This window comes from Ascaphus truei, unplaced genomic scaffold (genome assembly GCF_040206685.1).
Source record: "Ascaphus truei isolate aAscTru1 unplaced genomic scaffold, aAscTru1.hap1 HAP1_SCAFFOLD_696, whole genome shotgun sequence".
Taxonomy (NCBI): Eukaryota; Metazoa; Chordata; class Amphibia; order Anura; family Ascaphidae; genus Ascaphus; species Ascaphus truei.
In genome coordinates this window covers 182,501-192,500 of record NW_027457030.1, presented here as the reverse complement: position 1 = coordinate 192,500, position 10,000 = coordinate 182,501, and the positions used below count along the sequence as shown (strand labels likewise).

Here is a 10,000-nt window from a genome sequence, read left to right as displayed (position 1 = left end):
GAGGATGGGGGGGCTAGCGGGAGGATCGGGGACCAGCGGGGGGACAGCCGGACAGGCGCACGGCCACCAACCTCCCCGATGTGAAACGTGGCAAGCCGGGCGTGCACCCAGGCTGCAGCCAGGAGGGGGGTGAGGCAGCCATGCTGGGAACAGCCGCACGGGCCACACCAACCTCCCCGATGGGAAACGTGGCCGGGAACATTGCCAACCCACCCCCCCCCCCTCCAGCGCGTGCGCACGCGCACCCCCTCCCTCTACCTCCCGCCAGGCTGCTTCCCTTCTTCCCCGCTCCTATTACCCTGCCCGCGCGGGTGCCAAAGGAGCGTGGGACGGAGGGGAAGCGCCTACCTGGTCTTCCAGCCCTGGGCAGCAGCAGCCACGGGGACCCCCCCCCCCAGCCTACATCCGGGGACCCAGCCTACATCCGGGGACCCCCCTCCCAGCCTACATCCGGGGACCCCCCCTCCCAGCCTACATCCGGGGACCCCCCCTCCCAGCCTACATCCGGGGACCCCCCCTCCCAGCTTACATCCCACCCCGGGCAGCAAGCTGGCATCGGGTGCAGGGTGAGGGGCTGACCCAGAGCTGCCAGCCGGCCCTCTTCCTCCAATCAGGGAGGGAGATTACTTGTTTATTTATTTAAAAAAATTAAATTGGCGCGAATGGGGGAAATTTGAGCGCGAACGGGGGAAATTTGAGCGGGAGAAATTGTGCTGCTTGGGCCAATATTTACTCGCCCGGGGGTTAAATCCACCCGCCCCGGGCGAGTAAATGTATAGGATTGTCGAACACTCTGTGTATATATATATATATATATATATATATATATATATATATGTAAGGATGTCCATATATATTAAAGGTTCCGCGCTGTCAATTACATAGGCAGCGCCATATTGTCCCTGTTTGCCAGCGAAGTTACTGCGTACCAGTTGGGCTGCGCATGCGCGAGGGAAGCGCGCGAAGGGTAATCATAAGTAAAGACTTGGAGGGGGTTGAACTATGAACTCTGACTGTGAGGAGGTCAGCTGAGGCTGAGGACCAATGGGATGCGATACTGTGTATGCAGGAACCGGATGCGTGTGGGCGGTGGGTCAGAGCAGCGAGGGAGGTGAAGGAGGAGGTTGGTGGAACCTCGTGTGCGAGAGCAGAGGGTCAGTGACCCGTCTGCTTAGATAGGGTATGCCCGCAGCCCCAGGAGTCTTTCCCCCGCCATCGTAGGGTGCTGTATTTGTAAGGACGCCCATAGTCGTCAGGGACGTTCCCCTTTAGTGAGGTTCATATGCGGAGCTGCGGAGCTGCGGCCGCCATCTTGGATTTCACATCTGACGGTGCTGCAGAAGGGAGAGACGGCGCAAGGCTGGATTAACACCAGAACCCGTGGAGTGTCAAGGTCATCGTAGTGACCGGAAGGTATCCTTATCTACAAGTGCACCTACACCGGTCACCAGGCGCTGATCCCGCCTCCCACTAACTAATTGGGTTCCCTGAGAGAATGCATATGGTACCATAATTTACTGGTTATGAGACATACTCCTAAGGAGAGTGGCAGAGCCACTTATGTACAGGACAGCATCCCAATAAGGTGTGGCCGAGCCACGTTGTGTGTGTATATGTAAAGGTTATCTGATGATTCTGCATATCATTTGTTATTCATGTGTTATATAAAAAGGTTGGTTGCATACTGTTGTTGTTAGGTTCTTGCTCAGGGTATAATCTCTATAGTGGGGATCCTGGGTGAGTGGAGGCGCTGCACCACAAGTGATAAAGGTATACCCCCAGGCTCCCACTATGCGGAGGCTCAGAGCTCCTGAAGCCACAGGTTTATGTACCGTAGTCCCTTAGTTCAGGTGTTCACAAAAAGGGCTACATTTGGAGGCGCTGCTGAGATCTTAGACCTGGGGTGCCCCCACATTTTTTTTGTCTCTATTGTGCAACCAACCCACATCATGTCGGTGCCCTCGGCGCTCGAGGTGCGCAAGTGGGCCCAACGGCGCGGGATCCCCTTGAACCGTGTTTTCGCGCTGGGCCATGTCCCCGCCATGATCTCGTTAGGCACAGTGACCGAGCAGGTCCGCAAGCTTCCTCTCCTGGACAATGCCCAAGTACAAGACCACTTTTATGACCACGACCAGACCTGGCGCCGGATCTTGTATGCCACTGAACAAGATATATGCCCCGAGGCTGTGCCCCGTATACTGCTGCTGCCCGAAGCTCCGGGGGTGCGCTGTCCCATCGTCCAGGCGGACACCCCTGCGCCCCTGGCCACTTCCACCCCCCGGAGAGAGTATACCCCCACCGCTGGCGCCGCGACGGGAGGCCCCGACCACTCCCCTGACCGTGGCCTGCACCCTCATTGGCCCGCAGCCCTGAGCCTAGGCCCCTCCTCTACCCCGTCCGGCCTGCGGGCTAGTCTCAACCGACTTAGCCTATCAAGATTGGACGCTTACCCCGCTGTCGGGGACAGCTTACCGGGAGACACCTCTTTGCCCGCATTAGCTGCCGTTATCCACAATACCACCCAGTCGCTCCAGTACAGGAAGTTAAAGGCCTTCTCCGGGGAGAAACCCACGCCCCAAGGGGAAGTGGGGATAGAGGACTGGCTGGATCATACCGAACAGGTACTACCTGAATGGACCTGCACGGACGCGGTCCGTAGGCAGCGCATCGTCGAGTGCTTGCGGCCTCCCGCGTCCCACATGGTGCACTACTACCGAGACGACAACCCAGAAGCTGATGCGGCAGACCTCATCTACTGCCTAACCAAGGCGTATGGAGCTCCGGTGGACATGTATACTTTGATGTCGAAATTTCATGCGTTAGCCCAGAAGGAAGGGGAGATGGTATCCGATTTTCTCAGGCGACTACACCTGGATCTCTGGAACATGGTCAGGAAAGGCGTGTTGCCACGGAAAGAAGCCAACGGAATACGTACCACTCAGTTGCTGAGGGGCCTCCTACCCCTACACCCCGTGTCGGTACGGGTCAGTAGCTGCATAACGCCCGGGCAAGCCCTGTCGTTTCACGACTTAATGGATCGGGTCCAAGCGCACGAGATGGTGTTATTAGGGCGTGACGTAACCACCGGGAAGAAGCCACCGCCAGGGGGTAAAGAAGCCAAGAAAGTGGACCCAAAGCCCGACGTGCCCGAACCTGGGGATATCGATCCCGAGGATGTTCCCCCCCCCGTGACACCCCGACCTCGTCCCCCGACTGGGCGAAGCCCCCCAACCAGGAGAGACGAGGCCTACCTCAGCCAAATGCAGTGTTACGCCTGCGGAAAGATGGGACATTTACGGGCCCACTGCCCCACCTCGCGGAGGACGTCGTCCCGATCGGCGCAGTCGATGCCGTGCCAGCCCCTGGAGGGTGAAAAGGTGTTGCCATCCTCTCCGAGCCCCCGAATTGGCCCCGCCTCCATTATTCGAGTGGTTATTGAGGGCATCTACGCCGCCGCATTATTGGATACGGGGTCTCAAGTGACCATCGTGTATCGGCCCTTCTACGACCAACACCTACACCAACTACCGTTGCTATCTGCGAATGCCTTGCGGCTACGGGGACTGAGTCATGAAGATTACCCCATAGACGGAGTAGTAAAGGTGCAGTTAGATATTCTCCAGCTGAATACTGGTAAACATCACCCCATGGAAGTGGAGGCCCTAGTGTGCCCCGAGCCGCAGGACCACCCCAGCGCCCCAATCATCTTGGGGACCAACGCTGACATTGTGCGCGCGGTATTCCGCCAGTTTTTGCAGGAAGCAGGAGAAGCCCCACTGCTGGCCCTAGCGGCCTGTCCCGCCCTTCAAGAGGTCTGCGGCAAAATTGCGACTGAGGAAGAGCATGGCGTCCTCTACAGCCAAGAATGGGGACTGACCCAGATTCCCCCGGGGGAAGGACGAATGATGGTCGCCGCTTGCCATTACCCCCGTCGACGGTCGGAGGATCAGCTCTTCACCTTGGAGAGTGTGGCCCAGGACGAACAACGTTTGGGCTACAAGGTACTAACCTCGGTCAAGGAATGGCCCGGGAAGATCCCGAAGCGTACCTGGGTGTATGTGCAGAATATATCCCCGTACCCGATGACTATTGACCGGCGGCAGACGCTAGGGAGGATATACCCGGTAACTTCCGAGGAGGAGGCCTCGACGGAACTAGCTAGGAGCTCGCCTGCTACCATAGCGCCGGCATTGGAATTTGACTTTGGCGACTCGCCCCTCCCGGATGAGTGGAGGAAGAGGCTACAGGATGAGCTACACGACCGAAGGGGTGTGTTCTCCACTGGTGACATGGATGTGGGGTGCAGTCGCAGTGCCCACCATACCATCCGACTGAGCGACGCCACCCCCTTCCGGGAGCGCTCCCGCCGGCTTGCCTCAAAGGATGCTGACGAAGTGAGGGGATTAATCGACGAGATGAAAACGGCTGGCATCGTGCAGGAATCTCGGAGCCCTTACGCCTCACCCATTGTGGTAGTCCGCAAGAAGAACGGGACGGTCCGTCTATGTGTGGATTACAGAACGCTGAATAACCGTACTATCCCCGACCAGTATACACTGCCCCGAATCGAGGACCTCCTGAATGCATTGACCGGGAGTAAATGGTTCAGTGTGCTCGACCTCAGGTCCGGGTATTATCAAGTGCCCATGGGCCCGGAAGACCAAGAAAAAACGGCCTTCATCTGTCCCTTAGGGTTTTACCAGTTTACCCGCATGCCTCAAGGGATCTGCGGGGCCCCGGCCACGTTCCAGAGACTAATGGAAAAAACCCTCGGAGACCTTAACCCGCGAGAGTGCTTAGTGTACCTGGACGACATTATCGTGTTTGGGCGGACTCTAGAAGAGCATTCCGAGAGGCTGATGAAGGTGCTGGATAGGCTTGAGGGGGAGGGCCTAAAACTGTCGCTAGACAAGTGCAAATTCTGTCGGACCTCTGTAACGTATGTGGGCCACATTGTGTCAGCTGATGGGGTGTCCACCGACCCAGGGAAGATCGAGGCGGTGATGAACTGGCCCAGACCTCAAAATGTTCAAGAGCTGCGGTCTTTCTTGGGGTTTTGTGGCTATTATCGGCGGTTCGTGGAGGGGTATTCCAGCAAGGCCAAGAGACTGAATGACCTTCTCAAGGTGCATCCGGGAGAAACCGGGAGAAAGGGGAGCTCGGCGCAGACACCCTTTGGGAAGACATGGACTACAGAATGTGAACAGGCCTTCAAACACTTAAAGACCAGCCTCACCCAGGCCCCCGTCTTGGCCTACGCGGATCCTGAGCGAGACTATGTCCTACATGTCGATGCTAGCCTCAGCGGGCTAGGAGCGGTTTTGCATCAGAAGTATGAGACCGGGCTACGTCCAGTGGCCTACGCGAGCCGAAGTTTAACCCCTAGCGAGCAGAATTACCCGGTCCATAAGTTGGAATTTTTGGCGCTAAAATGGGCGGTGGTGGACAAGCTGCACGATTATCTATATGGAGTACCGTTCGAAGTACGCACGGACAACAATCCCATGACCTATATCAATACGTCTGCCAAATTGGACGCCACCGGACACCGTTGGTTAGCTGCTCTAGCCAATTACCGGTTCAACCTTAAATACAAACCTGGACCCACCAACATAGGGGCCGACGCTCTGTCTCGTCGACCTGGCCTGCAATCCACCCCTGATGAGGAAGTCTGGGAGGAGATACCGGGCCCCGGGATTCGTGCTCTCTGTTCAGTAGCGGCGATAGTCGATGACAACGTAGCATTCTCGGAATTACGGGTGGTTGACTCGTTGGGATGTCATTCGCAGGCTGTTCCTCTGGCCTATCAAGGTCGAGACGGGATGAATGTCAATGAAGATAGTATCATAGCGTGGAAGGATCTAGTGCATTATCAGACACAAGACCCCATAGTGGAGCTGGCCCGTCAAGCTGTACAGCAAGATAATCCGTCTATACTGAAGCGGGCCCCCAAAGACTTGGTGAAGCTCCTGTTAAATGAGTTTGGGAGGTTTGAAATGGACAATTGTTTGTTATATCGGGTGATTTCCTATCATAACCATCCCGATCGGCGTCAGTTGTTTTTACCGGAACGTTTGAGAACACTAGTCCTCCGGGCCCTTCACGATGACCATGGTCACCTGGGCATTGACAAGACCTTTGGACTACTGCAGGATAGGTTCTATTGGCCGAGAATGAGGGAGTCAGTGGAGCAACATTGTAGGAAGTGTAATCGTTGTTTACAAAGGAAGACACTGCCTACCAGGGCGGCTCCTATGGCACACTTGAAAAGTTCGAGTCCCATGGATTTGGTGTGTATGGATTTTCTTTGTATCGAACCCGACAGTCGGGGAGTTAGTAATGTTCTCGTGATCACTGACCACTACACTAGGTACGCCCAAGCGTTCCCTACGAAAGACCAGAAGGCCGTAACGGTAGCCCGAGTACTATGGGAAAAATATTTCATTCACTATGGGTTACCAAATCGTCTTCACTCCGATCAGGGCCGGGATTTTGAAAGTACACTGATACGGGAGTTGCTCACCCTACTGAACATTGCCAAGTCACGTACTACCCCGTACCACCCCGAAGGGGATGCCTTGCCCGAACGGTTCAATCGCACCTTGCTGGATATGTTGGGTACATTGAAGAGCCCGCAAAAGACGGAGTGGAGTAAACACGTCGAAGCATTGGTACATGCGTATAATTGCACCCGACATGAGTCCACCGGGTATACCCCGTATTTCTTGATGTTCGGCAGGGAAGCCCGGTTACCGGTGGATGTGCGCCTACGGATATCTACCGATGGGGTATCCAATAGGACGCATTTCCGATACGTTCAGCGACTAAAGGACAGTCAAATAGTTGGCCTTCAAATTGGCTGAGCGGACGACCGCACAATTAAATGCGGGGAATAAAAGGCGTTATGACCACAAAGTACGTTACAAGGAAATTCACCCCGGAGATGCGGTCCTTTTACGCAACTTAGGTGTTCCTGGGAAGCATAAATTGGCAGACCGGTGGCGGGAGGGTGTGTATGAGGTGGAGTCACAGATGCCGGGTCTTCCTGTGTACCGGATCAAGGATTCTGAAGGCCGCGTAAAAGTGTGGCATAGGAATCATCTGCTTCTCATACCTCAAGTAGGGACGGATGAATTGGAAGCCCCAGCCACTGCCCTAGATGGAGCAGTTGAATACACAGAGGATGGCTCAGAGACTATAAAAATTGCCACCTCTGAGGATACAATGGAGGGAACCTCTCAAAGGGGCCTTCCGGCCGTGGAGGCATCTCCCGAAGGAGCCACGGGTAAAGAGCCTTTTGGCCCGAACATTGATCATTTGACTCCAGTGAGTCAGACTCTAGACCCACAAAGTCCCTGTTTTACACCCCAAAGAGACTGTGTTAATGCTGAACACCCCTCAAGGGTAGAGACTGAAATACCATTTGAGACTGATCACTCTGCAGAGGAAGCAGAGGAGGATCAACCCCGCCGAAGTCAAAGAAACAGTCAACCTCCCATGCGAATGGCATATGATCAGTTTGGGGCACCCCATTATGAGGCTCAGCAGTGGGCTCGGCATAGGATGCAAGCTATGATGGTACTGTTTAATGAGATGTGTAACCTAATCTAGGAAGAGAGGGTTGTGTACATAGTTAATATATATGGGGTAAGGTAGTCCAGCGGGGACGCTGGATTCTGGAGGGGGGAGAATGTAAGGATGTCCATATATATTAAAGGTTCCGCGCTGTCAATTACATAGGCAGCGCCATATTGTCCCTGTTTGCCAGCGAAGTTACTGCGTACCAGTTGGGCTGCGCATGCGCGAGGGAAGCGCGCGAAGGGTAATCATAAGTAAAGACTTGGAGGGGGTTGAACTATGAACTCTGACTGTGAGGAGGTCAGCTGAGGCTGAGGACCAATGGGATGCGATACTGTGTATGCAGGAACCGGATGCGTGTGGGCGGTGGGTCAGAGCAGCGAGGGAGGTGAAGGAGGAGGTTGGTGGAACCTCGTGTGCGAGAGCAGAGGGTCAGTGACCCGTCTGCTTAGATAGGGTATGCCCGCAGCCCCAGGAGTCTTTCCCCCGCCATCGTAGGGTGCTGTATTTGTAAGGACGCCCATAGTCGTCAGGGACGTTCCCCTTTAGTGAGGTTCATATGCGGAGCTGCGGAGCTGCGGCCGCCATCTTGGATTTCACATCTGACGGTGCTGCAGAAGGGAGAGACGGCGCAAGGCTGGATTAACACCAGGACCCGTGGAGTGTCAAGGTCATCGTAGTGACCGGAAGGTATCCTTATCTACAAGTGCACCTACACCGGTCACCAGGCGCTGATCCCGCCTCCCACTAACTAATTGGGTTCCCTGAGAGAATGCATATGGTACCATACTTTACTGGTTATGAGACATACTCCTAAGGAGAGTGGCAGAGCCACTTATGTACAGGACAGCATCCCAATAAGGTGTGGCCGAGCCACGTTGTGTGTGTATATGTAAAGGTTATCTGATGATTCTGCATATCATTTGTTATTCATGTGTTATATAAAAAGGTTGGTTGCATACTGTTGTTGTTAGGTTCTTGCTCAGGGTATAATCTCTATAGTGGGGATCCTGGGTGAGTGGAGGCGCTGCACCACAAGTGATAAAGGTATACCCCCAGGCTCCCACTATGCGGAGGCTCAGAGCTCCTGAAGCCACAGGTTTATGTACCGTAGTCCATTAGTTCAGGTGTTCACAAAAAGGGCTACATATATATATATAGTGTTCGACAAATCACCCAAAAATCTACTCGCCCAACCAAAAAATCTACTCGCCACCTAGTCCCTACCCCGCCCCTAACCCCGCCCCCAACCCCACCCCCAACCCCGCTTTAAAATAAAATATATAAATAAAATACATTTAATAAATTCCTAGTCAGAACAACATTCGTTTTTGACAAATGTATTTATTACATTATACTACAATTAGTCCTTGTTACGTGTGTGTGTGTGTGTGTGTGTGTGTGTGTGTGTGTAAATGTCGGATCTAGAAATAAAAGCCACATTTGAATGACTAGTTTCCTGAACACCTTAACAAGTGTCTGGACGTCCCCGCTTCACAATATCTAAAGCAGCAATCCCGCCTGGGATCTTACCTGATCCGCAGTCCCTCAATGTCCAGGTACCTCATTCCCGCAATGTTATAAGTTGGAGGGGATGTGTTCCCTACCTGTCTTCTGGGTTAGGGGGGGTTCCGATGTCTTCCGTGTGACGCTTGAGTCAGATCTGGAAGAAAGCAGTATAGGTTATTTTGGTGTAGTATAGGACAGTTAAGATATATAGGGTAAATAAGGGATAGACTAAAATGTTTAATGTGAAAAACGATTAATGTGGATAAATGTGGCAAGACATACACCAATTGGCTTCAAACTTGGCACAGAACATGCTTTGCACTCCCCCAAACTGTCCTGCAAATTTCATGTTTTTTGATAACATGCACCGCAAATTATGTACATTAACCACTATCCGAAAGTGGAAAATGCTTACCTTAAACGCGTTTATTGTGAATCCAGGAGTCAAAACATACAGCGATTCATTTAAAGCTTGCCACATGAGGTGCTGTATACTGCCCACAACTATCCTGAAAATTACAAAGTGTTTGCTAGCACACACTGCAAATTGTTTACATTATGCACTATAAGAAGGGCCAAAACATAATCCAATGACATTAAAATTTGGCAGAACACATACTTTACACGGCCCGCAACTATCCTGAAATTTACATGGCTTTTGCTGACATACACTGCAAATTATTAACGTTAACCAGTTGCTGAAGAACAACAGTCTAAAACAGGCATGTCAAACATGCGGCCCGCCACGGATATTTTTGCGGCCCGCTCACCGCGGGAGAAGTGAGCGCGGGTGTGGGGGAAGCGAGTAGCACGGGCAGAAGTAAAATCTGTCCTTCAGGGGCTGGAGGCGTACGGTGGCCGAGTGCAGTCAATCTGCACTCGTGCCGTGTGTGGGAGGACACGGGGGCGGAGT

General features: G+C 53.5%; 1 long non-coding RNA gene across 1 annotated transcript; it reads right to left on the bottom strand.

The window, feature by feature from the left end:
- Positions 1-6,867: 6,867 nt before the first annotated feature.
- Positions 6,868-9,905, bottom strand: LOC142485987 (uncharacterized). Its single transcript, XR_012798755.1, has 3 exons — positions 9,503-9,905; positions 9,186-9,241; positions 6,868-8,189 (listed from the first exon to the last, which is right to left on the bottom strand). It is a non-coding gene; the product is annotated as an uncharacterized LOC142485987 (long non-coding RNA).
- Between the last annotated feature and the right edge of the window lie 95 nt (positions 9,906-10,000).